The sequence below is a fragment of the Odocoileus virginianus genome, chromosome 17 (assembly GCF_023699985.2).
Source record: "Odocoileus virginianus isolate 20LAN1187 ecotype Illinois chromosome 17, Ovbor_1.2, whole genome shotgun sequence".
Classification (NCBI taxonomy): Eukaryota; Metazoa; Chordata; class Mammalia; order Artiodactyla; family Cervidae; genus Odocoileus; species Odocoileus virginianus.
In genome coordinates this window covers 27,028,419-27,042,100 of record NC_069690.1, presented here as the reverse complement: position 1 = coordinate 27,042,100, position 13,682 = coordinate 27,028,419, and the positions used below count along the sequence as shown (strand labels likewise).

At 50.8% G+C, this 13,682-nt stretch overlaps 1 protein-coding gene across 7 annotated transcripts in view; it reads left to right on the top strand.

The window, feature by feature from the left end:
• Positions 1-13,682, top strand: part of PIK3R5 (phosphoinositide-3-kinase regulatory subunit 5) — a 75,211-nt gene that overhangs the window by 824 nt on the left and 60,705 nt on the right. For 3 of the 7 annotated variants that reach the window (XM_070479084.1, XM_070479083.1, XM_070479078.1), the window contains exon 1: positions 34-172. The exons of 2 other annotated variants lie outside the window; for them this stretch is intronic. The gene's annotated coding sequence lies outside the window, so the exon portion shown is untranslated. Of the gene's footprint in view, positions 1-33; positions 173-228; positions 362-4,355; positions 4,558-13,682 lie in introns of those variants that run through there. 2 more of the 7 variants (XM_070479081.1, XM_070479080.1) reach the window with 2 other exon arrangements.

Genomic DNA, 13,682 nt, shown 5'->3' with positions numbered 1-13,682 from the left:
GCAGGCCCCGCCCCGGCATGGCCCCGCCCCCAGTCCGCCGTCGGAGCGGAGCCCTGATCGATGCTGGGACTCGCCGTGCGGGTCCCCAGCTCCCGCGCGGTGGTCGCGACGGTACCCAGAGTCGCAGGGAGTCGCCTCTGGAGAGGGACTCGGCGCCCAGCGGGGACTTCAGGTGTGTGGCCGGGGTTCGGGGGCGCGGAGTGCACGCGTAGGGGCTTGAGGCCGAGCCAGAGCTGCCCGCGGACACTTGGAGAGCGATGCGCTGGACAGATCCTGCCGTCTTCTGTCTCTAAGAATAGGGCCCCACTGCCGGGGACACGACCCGCACACACGCGTGCCCAGTAATCTCACAGACAGAAAGGTATGCCGGCGACTGCCCATCCTTACCTAAGTAGCCACTGATGGAGGCGTCTGTGCGGTCCGAGTGTGACCGCAGCCTCCTGCTGCCTCTTTCGAGGCTGCCTTGTGTCTTCGGGTCAAGGAGTCTGCTCTCCCGTCTGGGAGCGCGCGCTCTCTCTTTGGGAGCCTTGGCATCAGGGGTCCTTAGCCACCAGGACCTCCAGCGAGCGCGGGCCCCCAGACAGTGGCTGCTTTGCTCCCGAAGCGCACTCTTGGCACTGTCAGCTTATCCGTGTTTACACCCCTCGGTGTCCCTGCGTGACTCTTGTGTGCGCGTGTGCATGGGTGTGCGCGTGCGCGTGCGCGCTGGCCCATCCCAGGCCTTGGGTAAATAAAGTTCTTCAGGTCAGTAGGAGGAAGGAGATTGTTCAGAGGGAAAAGGAAGGCGAGATGAAAGCAGCAGGATGTGGTATCAAGTGAGTTACAAGCCTCTTGCAGAGAGGAGGAGTGGGTTTGGGCGAAATGAGGGCCGGAACTGGGCCAGGTCTACGTGCGTCCAGGGCTCTGTCTGGGTCCCCCGTCTTTCCCTCCCTGCAGCAGTCGCTCTGCCTTCCCTCCTGCTGGCCTGGGACCACCCAGAAAGGCACTGGTTCCCAGAACTTGTTAAAACACACCTTCTCCAGGCACCCTCTACAGTACAGCTTTCCAAGGGTGGGGTCTGGAATCTGTATTTTTCTAAAATTTGAATAAGATCCGTTACGTGATGAGGCTGGCGCCATTGCTTGGGAACCCTGGATGCTGTGGAAAGGAGGCCAGGGTTCCAGCTGTGCCCAGCTGTGTGACCCTCAGCCTCATGAACATCACACTGTCCCCTCCCAGCCTGCTTCCCCATCTGCAAAATGGGCCCTAACACGCAACCTCAGGGAGCAAATCAAATGAGAAAAGTGTGAGCCGGGCGCCTGCACAGGGAGCTGCCCTGAGTATTTGCAGAACAAGGGAGTGGGCGTCTCGGGCTTACCTGCTTCCTCAGCGGGGACACTGCGGTGTGGCTCCAGGAAGACAGTTTTGAATGATCTACTCTCTCTTCCTGCTCAGAAGACCCTCCCCTGCTTCTTGGAGAATAACTAGCCAGGATGGTAATTCTGGGGACAGCGCAGAGTCTTTGTGTGCCCGGCCTCATTGTTTTTTTGTTTGTTGTCTTTAAATTTTGGCTTCGAGGGCTCTTTGTTGCTGCAGCTCTGTTGCCATTGCCGGGGACTGGTGGGATCTTAGTTCCCTGACCGGGGATTGAATGCGCATCCCCTGCATTAAGAGGGGGATTCTTAACCTCTGGACCATCAGGGAAGGCCCCTCATCAGGATTTTAAGACCCTTGCCAATCTCTTAGGTGAGGGATAACTAACTGTCTTCTCTTTACAAGCTGTAGTGGACAGAGAAAGACCTCTGTTTTCTTTGCCTGCCTCTCCCCAGCGTGCGCTCCCCCTCCCCCCTTTTTTTTCCTTTCAAGAAGAATCAAGTGGAAGCTAACCAGGTAACCAGTGTGTTTGGGGTTACTGCAGGGGTCATAATGTGGAGGAGGAGGAGGCTGGCTGTTGGAGGCTGCTCCATGGCCCCAGGTTAGTCATTGATCACTGGCCTTCCGGCAGAGAAGTGGAAAAAGGAGAGGCAATCACCTTTGTCTGGGCAGCCCAGCGTCAGAGGCTCCAGCTCGGGTTCAGAGGAACCCTCAAAGAGTGCTGACTTGGTCTTTGTTCAGAGAGCCTCACCCCCAAAGGACTGAGCTGGCCAGACTACTGTGGGACCTCTGGGAACTAGATGACTCGTTTGCCTCAGCTGTGGGTGGACTGAAAGCCTGGATCAGCTTCTTAAGCGAGGAAGTATCTAGAGGGGTAAGATGGAGTGATTGTCATCAGCTCAGGGAAGAGGTTTGAGGTTCTGGCATAGATGGGGTGGGGGGTGGACAAAAGAAAGACTATGTCTGACTTCTGCCCGGAGGCAAGCTGAGACACTTGCACAGCAAACATATATTACTTATTAGGGTATTCCGTTGATGTGAAGATGTATGCATTTTCACATTTTAACAACTCTGAAATCATCTTACCATCCATGGTATCTTGCCATTATAATAGGCGGCAATATTTCTTTCTTTCTTACTGGCACACAAAATAATGATGTGGTGGTGGTGGTGGTGTAGTTTCGAGGTCATTTGCCACCTCTTGTAGCCCGTCAGGCTCCTCCGTCCATAGGATTTTCCCAGGCAAGAATATTGGAGCGGGTTGTCATTTCCTTGTCCAGAGGATCTTCCTCACCCAGGGATCAAACCCATATCTCCTACATTGCAGGAGAATTCTTTACCACTGAGTGACTAAGGAAGCCCAAAATAATGGCGCATCTTACAATTGATGGCATCTTTTTCGATTCTGTGAAATATGATGTGTATTTTACAAATATGGGGGGTGTTTTCGATGTACAGGGGTACACACAGAACTACATAATTCTCATAAGTGAAATTGCACGTATCACTTTTTCTACCAGCTCTACCTTGTAAACACCAAAACTTTTCATGGTATCCAGTTTTTAAAAGAAATCCTTATAAAATGTGTTGCTTGCCTTTATAAATCTAGCACATGGTGTGTGATTTAATAATTTCTTGAAAATGTTAAACGGTTCTACCTGCCATTTTGTGCATACCTTGGGTCTGCTCAGGACAAAATTTTTGTCATCTTTCTTTTTGTCCTTTTCCCCTTTAGCTATCATTTCATGGTCCTTGGCAGTGGGCTAAGTATTTCTCCACTTCCTTTTCATCTTCACTGCCATACTCAGGTTGCTACCACTATTATCCAGATTTCATGCAGGAAGAAACTAAGGACCAGTTCGATACTGCTAGGAAGCGCCAGGGCTGGGTGGATGACCAGAGATGACCCAGCCCAAGAGGCATTCTGCCTGTGCCTGTGGGCGTGGAGAGTATGGCTTGTGGAACTGATTTAGGGAGCCTGAATGTGGCCGTCTACAGGTCTTTTCTGTTTGCTTCCAGGCTAGTGGCTGGAAGGTTCTGGATAGTTGGGTTATCAGCCAAGTGGCTTCCGGATAAGTGAGGTATAGCTGTAGCAAAGTGCAGGAGATTGGAGGGGAGGGCTAATGAATGGGAAGAAGTGGGTGACCAGTGGCACCAGGCAGATATTGGGTCCTTCTTGAGTCTACCGCATCTAGCACTCAGGGTGCTTGGCTTTGAGCTTTAGGGTTTGTCCTTAGTGGGGGACGCCTGCCTCCAGCTTTCCCTGACTCCCAGTCCAGCTTCTCTCATGTTGCCGTGGGGATATAAGACAACAAAGCTAAACAGGTCACTTTCCAGCTGTAAATCCTCCCGAGCTGCCCTGGCCCTCTGGGGAAGGTCCATACCCCTTAGCATGCCTAGCAAGGCCTCTGCCACCCAGGTCAGGTCACCCTGCCTTCTTCATCTCCTGAAACTGGGGCAAACCTCTGCCTTTGCACGTGCTGCTCCTTCCCGCCACATTGCCCTTTGCGTCCACTGCCTGCCCGGCAGACCATGAATTCATCCTTGGATGCCCAGCTCCAACCTCATCATCTTTGAAGGCTTCCCCAACCCCCTCCTCACTCCACAGCACTGGCCACACCATCCTTCCGTCCTCCTCATGCCTTTCGTGTCCTACTGGAGCACTGGTCCCTCTGGCCTGCAGAGTCTGACCAGTGACATGGTGGCTGGGTCACCAGAGCCTTCTGATGCTCAGCACAGCCGTTCAGCTGTCACCATCAAACTCCCCAGGATTTCTTAGAAAGCCACGAACAGCAATAGTGGGGGCTGCCAAGGGGGCTGCTGAGTGCAGGGTGTTGTGGGGGGCAGAAGGGTGGGGTCCAGAGGGAGCGGTGTGCTTTTCATTTTCATGTCCTCAAGAGTCTTGCTGCTGTTGTTGTTGACCTAGGCAAATGAGTCTGTGTGGTTTCCTTGTGGGGGGCAGGGCTGGGGTGTGACAGCTGAAGGCAGCTTCTGCCTCCTGTGGAGTCAGGGGGGCTGTGTTTCTGCCTGACTCCCCTACTCCCAGCCCTGTGACCCTGGGTGAGTCCACATACATCAGAAGTGTCAGTTTCCCCGTATCCCTGGAAGCGTGCATGGATGGATGCTTTCTACGGCCCCTTCCTCATCTCCAACAGTCCATTCCTTAGCTCAGCACCTCTGCACGGAGCACCTTCCGTGTGCCAGGTATGTGCTGGGGCTCTGAGGACCCTGTGGGAGACAGATAACGTTCCTGGAAATTTTTCATTTTGACTGCACTAGGTCTTCATTGCAGGCTTTTCTCTGGTTGCAGTACTTGGGCTTAGTTACCCTGTGGAATATGGGATCTTAGCTCCCCAGCCAGGGATAAAACCTACATCCCCTACATGGGAAGGCAGATTTCTTAACCACTGGACCACCAGGGAAGTCCCCCTCTCCTGGTGGAAATTAGTCTAGTGGGCAGGACACTAGACACCTATCGTGTAATTTCCATCGTGAGAACGATGAGGTCCAGGGGGACTATGGAAAGGGAGCCCCATATAGTTTGAGGATTAAGGAGGGGCTTCCCTGAAGAAGTCACGTTCAAGTTGAGAATTGAGAGATACAAAATAGAAGAAAATACCAGTGGTAATAAAAATGATCCCCAACACTGAGCATACATATGCTAAGCCCTCTCTGGGTGCACCCTCTCAGGAGTTCCTTTCAGTATCTCTGTGGGGTGTGGGGGCCTCCTCTCCTGTGAAAACCAAGTGAGATAACTCTGGCGTAAACCAGAGACCCATCCCCTGCGCCCCGTCTCCCCCACTCCTTGCCTCTCCCCGCCTCCGAGGTTGCATGAAGGTCATAAACACTATTGGGGGCCCTCCCTTTTCTTTTGTTCTGATCATCACCAAAGAGTAGTTCCTTTGCTGCTAAGGGGCTCCTTGCAGGAGTCCCTTGCATTTGCTCTCACATTGGTCATCCACAGTGAAAGGAGCCTCCATCCACAGAAAACCACCGTGTCACCCGTTGGCCTTTCGTTCCGTCCCTCTCGGAGTTGCTGTCCTTACAACCCAGATTTTGTGTATTTCTTAAGAAGTCATCCTCTCAGCACCCACATCCTTCTTCTTCCTTCCAAGTTTTCTTCCCAGGACCCCAACGTCTCTGTGGACATACCTCTGGCTTTTGGGTCTGAGCGTTTGTTCCTAAGTGACTTAGTGGTTTTGACTCTCATCGGGCAAATCTCCCCACAGCCACTCACATGCAGCCTGGCTGAGGCTACCCTCCTCCTCAGTGCATTTTCTGGGTGAGATTACATCTACACCTGCTGCTCTTACAGGAGACTTTCGAACTCAGTCTCAATAATGGGCCTCTTTGAGAAGCTGATAAAGCCATAGATCATCCCCTCCATCTCCCCACAAAAAGGCACACATGTGCACGCACACATATGCTCTTTCAAAGTTTTGCAGAAAACCTCTGGGTCTTCTCAGACCTCTGCTGTCCACCAGGGAACCCACGTGAGTAACCTCTAATCTGGAAAACAGACTTTCTATACACCGATTTCTTTGGCTCCATGCAGGAGTCAGCTGTTGTCAGAGAGATGGATCTCCCCCTGGGGAGATCTCAGGGCTCGGCGTAGGGACCACTCCCAAGCCATGCACACACTTCCTGGGTTTATTATCAAGTCTTGAATTCAATCCATTTCCAAGATGATTGAAGAACATTACTTTAGCTAGTTGTTGTTGCTTAGTCACTAAGTCACGTCCAACTCTGCGACCCCACGGACTGTAGCCCATCCCCACGGACTGTAGCCCGTCAGGCCCCTCTGTCCATGGGATTTCCTAGGCAAGAATACTAGACTAGATCTTCCCAACCCAGGGATCGAACCCATGTCTCCTGCATTGACAGGTGGGTTCTTTACCGCCGAGCCCCCAGGGAAGTCCTTACTTTGGCTAGTGGTGTCCTTAGAAGAAGCCCTCTGCCCTGGTTCCCCTACCCCCAGCCAGGGAGCAAGACTTAAGGCTAGAAATGAGACCAGAGAAGGTGCGTGTTGGTGGCTATTCTCATGAATAGAGACGATCCAGGAAGCAGAGAGGCAGCCACTGCTGGTGTTTTTGCTGAAAATATTCTCACGGCCTCCCTTGTTCTCAGGGACTGGCGTGAGTGTGAGGCTTTATTTCTCTGATGTGGTTGTAGTTCTTTAGAGCTGATGCCTTGAAGTCGAGTGCCACGTGTGAAGGAAGTTTTCTTCAATTCCTCATTTCTAAGGATTTGTTAAAGCATGGATGGAAGTTAGGTTTGTCGGTTACAACTGGAAGCACCCACTAGGAAAGCCTTGTATTCCTTCACCTTGAGATAGGTTTGCGTGATGTGTTATATCATTAACTTCCTTCTCTTCAGCCCTGCTTGCCCTTCTGGAGTAAACTCTGCTTAGTCAAGGAGTTTTGTTCTTTCAGAACAGTGCTAGGTTTGATTTGTTGCGATGCATTTGAGAATTCTTGCAGCCGTGCTTACAGGTAAGGTCGGCCCATATTCTCCTCTTTTGTACTGCTGTTGTCATGTTTTGATGTGCTGCTTATGCAAAGTGATTTTGGAGGCATTTCATCTCCTCCTGGGGCTTCCCTGGTGGCTTGGTGGTAAAGAACCCACTTGCCAAGGGAGATGAGGGTTTGATCCTTGGGTCGGGAAGATCCCCTGGAGGAGGAAATGGCAACCCACTCCAGTATTCTTGCCTGGAGAATCCCATGGACAGAGGAGCCTGGCGGGCTATAGTCCACAGGGTCTCAGAGTCGGACACAACTGAGTGAGTGACCATGAGCATCTTCTCCTGCACTCTGGGGACAGCTGGCAGAGCAGACATCTGTGTCTCCGAAATTGGAAGAACAGCTTGATCTTAGGTTTCCCACTACTGGATTCTTGGTTTCCCATTTCCCAAGGCTTCCTCTCCTCTTCTCTCATCCTTAGTCCTCCCAGGTACACACCTAGCACCTCAGTGCTCCCAAGCTGGAACCTCAGAGTCATCTTTGATTCTTGAGCCTTCAACAGTTCTCCACTGATTCCCATGAGTCTTTCCTTTCCCTGCCCTTCAGCTAAGGGAAGGCTCATGTCCACTCTTAGATGCTTCCATCCATCTGGAGAGTGGTGCAAGGCCAGGTGCTGTGTTTAGTGGGGATGCGGATAAACCATCTTATACCCAGAGAAAGGTAACCAAGGTAGTGATGGCACAATATAGCATGTTTACAGAAGGGGAGGTGTTTTTCTATATGAAGAGGACATAAAGGAGAAGTCATATTCATTTTTAGATATTTGAAGGGCAGCAGCCTTTCCCAGTGGCTTAGTGGGGTAAAGAATCCACCTGCAATGCAGGAGACATGGGATTAATCCCTGGGTCAGGAAGAACCGCTGGAGAAGGACATGGCAACCCAGTATTCTTGTCTGAAAAATCCCACGGACAGAAGAGCCTGGCAGGCTGCAGTCTGTGGGGTCACAAAGAGTTGGACACGACTAAGCGACTAACACTCTACTTAGGGACTAAGCACAGTTCTTTGGAAAAGGTGAAGACCTGCCCTGTAGAGGTCGTTTTCCTAGGAGGAAAGGGACCCATAAAGGGAATTGTGAGGAAATAGATCTCAGCTCACCACAGGGAAGATCTTAGAGAAGTTCAGAGCAGAATAACAATGGAATGGTCAGACTTGTGGTAGTGAGTTCCCCATTGGGAAAAACATTCAAGGAAAACACATGTCAGATGTAGAAACGAAAGCTGTGAGAATGGAGACAGATCACTTCATTTCTAAGCATCTCTAATTCTCCAAATCTTGGTGACTGTGTCCTACTGGCTGTAGGAAAGTTGGTTGTTCTGATAACATAATTTGAATTTAAGAAATTCAGTGGCCTTGAATAAACAAATCCCAAAGCTGGGCAGTTCCCTCACAAATCCTGCAGCCCGTCTTCAGAGCCCATCCTCCCAGAGCAGGAGCTTGGTGGTGGTTAGAAAACCAGAGCCATGCATGGTAAGACCCTGGAGCCACAGTTGGACATGGGGATGCTTGCCCATCTCCTGTACTGGAGATGGACTTTTTTGGGGTGGGGGGGCAGTGGGGAGTCTCTTGTTCTTGGCTCCTTCTGAAGCAATCTGATAAAATGGACTACTTCAGAAACACCTTCCTCTGTGGCTGTCCCAGAGAAACTCTCAGTGCCAACCTGATCCACCTCCAGGTCACGTGGGGGAATTAATGGCCTCTTGTTCTTGGGGTTTTTGAGCCAACGTTTAATGGGCCTTTGCTTTTCACATTCACTTCTGTACTGACATCTTGAGAGTTTCATTTTGAGAAAACCCAAAACTCAGAGCTCTCCTTCGCCTGTTATTGTGCTTAAGTGAACACAGGGGGGTTGTGGTGTGATGTTCAGACTACTGAATGGGAGTAGGAGCTGAGATCTCTAGTCCTAGCTGTTCCTCACTCAGCTGCTCATCTTCCTAAGCCTGTTCCCTCTTGGCTCAAGGGGCTCTATATTCTGACATCCTATGAGTTTTACAAAAAGTCTTCTTTCCAAGAGTAGACTGATAAGAGCTGCTCTGATGGGCTGAGCAGAGAGGGGACCTGCTCCTTCCCTCATGGTACCCATGTCACAGCAGGACTCCAAGAGGCTAAAGTCCTTCTGACCACAGTGGTGCCTTGCCTCCCTCCACCCAGGCTTCTCTACTGGAAGTCTTCCTTTGAAGTCATTGGTGGCCTTATAATGGCAGATTCCAATGGCTTTCTGCTAGTTTGCATCTCTTTGCAGTTTCTGTAGCTCTCTTGCTAGAGAGCTTCCCAGGTGGCTCAGTGGTAAAGAATCCATCTGCCAATGCAGGAGATGCAGGAGACGCAGTTTCGATCTTTGGATCAGGAAGATCCCCTGGAGAAGGAAATGGCAACCCACTCCAGTGTTCCTGCCTGAGAAATCCCATGGACAGAGGAGACTGGAGGGTTACAGTCCATGGGGTCGCAGAGTCAGACACAACTGAGCGACTGAGCACACACACACACCCTGACTTGGAGCCTCTTCCTCACCATATGCACCTCCTGGCATTCCTCTGCATGGTCCTCTTCTTGCTGTCCCAGGTCATGCTTAGCTCCCTCACCCAGACCCTCATCTCTAAGTCCATGCTGGTCAATTTTACCACTTCAACATCAACACAAGTCCAGAGCCCAGCTCTTCATCCACATCGCAGGCTTCCTCTCCAGACTTCCCCATTTGGGGATCTCTAGTGAAACCAGACTCCTGGTCTGGAGTGGAGACGTTGCAGTCATCTCTGAGTGCTCCCTCCCTCTTCCTGTCCCCCAGTCTCCAGCCAGCTTTGATGGCGCTTCCTTTGGTTCTTGCTTCTTTTCACTTCCCCATAGTCCTCCCTGTCAGCCAACTCAGCTTTCGTCACCAGCATCCTAGGCTTGCTCATGGGCCTTCTGGACCCTGCTCTCTTCCTCGCTTCCCCCAGGAGATTCTTCTAATGAAACTCTTTTTGTCACCACGCTCAGAAGCCTTTGGTGCCACCTGCCTCCTAGGGAAAGTCCAAAGTCCAAGGTCTTGTGCTTGGAGTTTCAAAGCCGAGTCTTGCTCTTTGAATCTTTTCCGTGAATCCACACTCTCTCCTCCAGCCAGATGGCCTGACTCAGTTTCCTCCCCAAGACCTGATGGGTATTCTTATTTCTCCCTTCTCCTCCCAGTGAGGAAAACTTCCCAACCATCCTGTACAGCGCCAACTCCCCGCTGAGGGGCCAGCGTCTGGCAGTGCTCAGTTCATGTTCAGTGAACGAATGTTTGCCTGGTGGAGCACCCAGCACACAGGAAGTCTGGGTCAGCCCCAGTGGCTGATGATCAGGCATCTGAGTGCTTTGTGGGATTCAGTCAACCTCTGAGAATGCATTCTCAGGCATCTCCCTGGATTCTGTGGGTCCCACCTGAGTTAAGGGTACCCTTTTGGTTTTCCCTGGTGGCTTACATGATAAAGAATCTGCCTGCAATGCAGGAGACCTGGGTTGGAAAAATCCCCTGGAGAAGAGAATGGCAACCCACTCTGGTATTCTTGCCTGGAGAATTCCATGGACAGAGGAGCCTAACGGGCTGCAGTACATGGATTCACAAAGAGTCAGACATGACTGAGTAACTAACACTTTTCGCTTTCAAGTGGGCAAAGTCCTGGGCCTTTGCACTCCAGTATGGGCAAGACAGGCTGGTGGAGGGGATGGGTGGGCAGGTGGGGTTCAGACGCGTTAAGCCCCTAGTAAACTCCAGCTGCTAAGCCCCTCATCCTTGGAAAACTGTTCCACCCTCCAAGTTATTCAGATTCAAGACAGCAGCTGGGCACCCCTGGTAAGCCCAAACAAGCCACTCCCAGCTGGTGACCCCACCTTAGAGGAGCCTGGGGAAGTGTCTGTTTGCAACACTGGTGTTTACAAGGCAGAGGGGCTTCCTGTCCCGCCTACCAGGCTCACTGTGGGGCAATCAGGAGCTGTGTCTTCAGCGGTACTGGGGCAAAGAAATGCTTGGAGGATTTCTTGGGATTCTTCAGACATCCCAAGGTGGGGTGTCTGGCCATGCTGACCCTCGAGGAAGCCAAGGGCAACATGGAATGAACTCAGGTTTTTGAACCGGGAAAAAATTAAATGTGACTGATAATTAATTTGCACATCTCCCTTTACAACTTCTAAAGCATTGTTCATAAGTGCAGCCCAGCTAGTCTAACGTAGAACCTTCTAGAGGGAAAAGAAATTCCCTTAGTCACGCCCAAGCAGGGTAAACAAGGACAAGGTTCTCTTTTTCTTTACTGCTTTGGAGAGGAAAGAAGGCTTTCTGGGACTTCTCTGGTGATCCAGCGGTTAAGAATCTGCCTGTCAATGTAGGGGACACAGGTTGGATCCCTGGTCCGGGAAGATTCCACATGCCGTGAAGCAACCAAGCCCGTGTGCCACAACTACTGAGCCTGTGCGCCTAGAGCCTGTGCTCTGCAAGAAGCGAAGCCACGGCAATCAAGAGTAGCCCCTATTCTCCCCAACTAGAGAAAGACCCTGCCCAGAAACGAAGACCCAGCACAGCCAAAAAAGTAAATGTTTTTTAAAAAGAAGAAGAAGAAGGCTTTCTGGGGGAAGGAGAGAGTAGTGAAAAGGCCTCCCCAGGAGAGAGAAGCTTCCAGTTGTGCTTCCAAGTTCATTCAACATGGCAAGTGACGCCCCTCTGCTCACCCGCCAGAGAAATGGGCCGAGGGGGCCGAAGCTGCCCCCTCCCCCCACCAGCCTGGGACCACCGCCATGGCACCCACAAGAACGGGGGCTTGTGTCCAGGGCCCCCGTCTCTGGGTTCCGATATGGGCGCCTGGAAAGGTCTGGGAACGTGCCTCGTGCTCTCTCGGGCTTGGGGACAGGGGAACCCCGTGTCCTCTCTCTAGTGAGCAGGCGATCCAAAGATGGTGTTCACCCCACCACGTGACTTCTGATGCCCTGAGGCTTTTTTCTCTGGTGACTGCTTTCTCCGAACCCCGTAGAGAGAAGACGCGAAACAGAAGCTGCACCCCAGCAGGGCAGAGGTGCTAGGGACGCCCGCGCCGTCAACACGTCGGCCTGCGCGTCAAGGTGCGATAATACTGGTCTGTGTAGGGAGGTTTACGTAAAGCGCGAAGCAAGAAAAACAAGCGCGCACAGCCCTCTAAGAATCTGATACTCAAACCTCCTACTTGAAAGTGGCAGAGGTCGGCCTGAGGGGTGGGGCTGAGAAAGGGAGGTGAGAGGTTGTGTTGAGCGAGGACGAGCTTTGTGTGGCATCAAGAAAAACAACATATTTCTGAACGAGTGAGGCTGCCGACCTCAGGTCCAAGGCATGGGAGGTAATGTTTGGGGGTTGGGAGAGGAGGTCTTTCTAGGAGGCACCCGAGTAGGCCAGAAAAACAAGATGGCGGAGCTCTGCGGAAACTGCGAGAAGGAAGCCCTCAATACTGGGCCGAGTACTGGGTGCAATGGAGACAGAAGGAGATGCCACCAATTTCCCATTCCCTTTAGGTGCTGTCATGGTCCTGCGTCCCCCCCCTGAGATGGATGTAGCGGCTGAGAATGCCCCTTCTTGCACCAAGCCTCAACTCTACTGGTTTCCCTTCAAGGCTCCTGTGGAGGGACTGTGGAAGGATTGGGCTGGCACCATGGCTGAGTCCAGGGCGCAGTCCTCTCAGAGACTCTGGTTTTCCTCCTCCCCCTACCCACCCAGCATTTTCCAAGATGAGATTACTTCTCATTGACTGCTTGCTCCTAAGACCTGTTCAGTAGTTGGAGGTGGGAACGTTATTATTATTGTTAATTAAAGGCTTAATTTTTTAGAGCGTTTAAGGTTACAACAAAACTGAGAGGAAGGTACAGAGATTTGTCATATTACCGCCTGCCCCGCACATCATCAACATCACTCATCAGACGGACACATGTTGTTTTACACCAAGGATGAATGTACATTAAAAAAAATTTTATTCGGTTGGCCAGAAGATTCATTTGGGTTTTTTCATAACACATTATGGAATATTGGAACATTATGGAATATACTCAAGACATTATGGAATATACTCAAGACATTATGGAATATACTCAATATTCTATATTGGAGTATAGTTTTTTTCTTTTTCTTTTTTTTCCATTCTGTCATTTTGGAGTATAGCTGATTAACAATGATGTGTTAGCTATAGGTATACAGCAAGGTGATTTAGTAATACCCATACAAGTATCCATTCTTTTTCAAATTGTTTTCCCATTCCAGTTATTACAGAATATAGAGCCAAGCTTCCCATGCTATACAATAGATCTTGGTTGGCTATCTGTTTTAAATATAGTAGTGTGTACATGTCAATCTCAAGCTCCTATCCCCACTCCCACCCTTGTCCCCATCCCAGCCATAACGGAATCACCTACATTGACACATCATAATCACCCATAGTTTACCTTTGGTTTCACTCTTGATATTTTTATACTCTATGAATTTTATGAATGTAATGACATATATCTGTTATTATAATATTATACAGAGTATTGCATGCGTGCATGTGTACTCAGTCATGTGTGATTGTGACCCCAAGGACTGTAGCCCACCAGGCTCCTCTGTCCATGGGATTTCCCAGGCAAGAATACTGGAACAGGTTGCCATTTTCTTCTCCAGGGGATCTTCCTGACCCTGGGATCAAACCCACATCGCTTGCATCTCCTACATGCTATCAAGTTGGTTCTTTACCAGCTGAGCAACCAGGGATACCCCATACAGAGTATTGTCAATGCCCTGAAATTTCTCTGTGCTTTGTCTAGTCTTCTCCCCCTGCTCCCGGAAAATCAGTGATCTTTGTATTATCT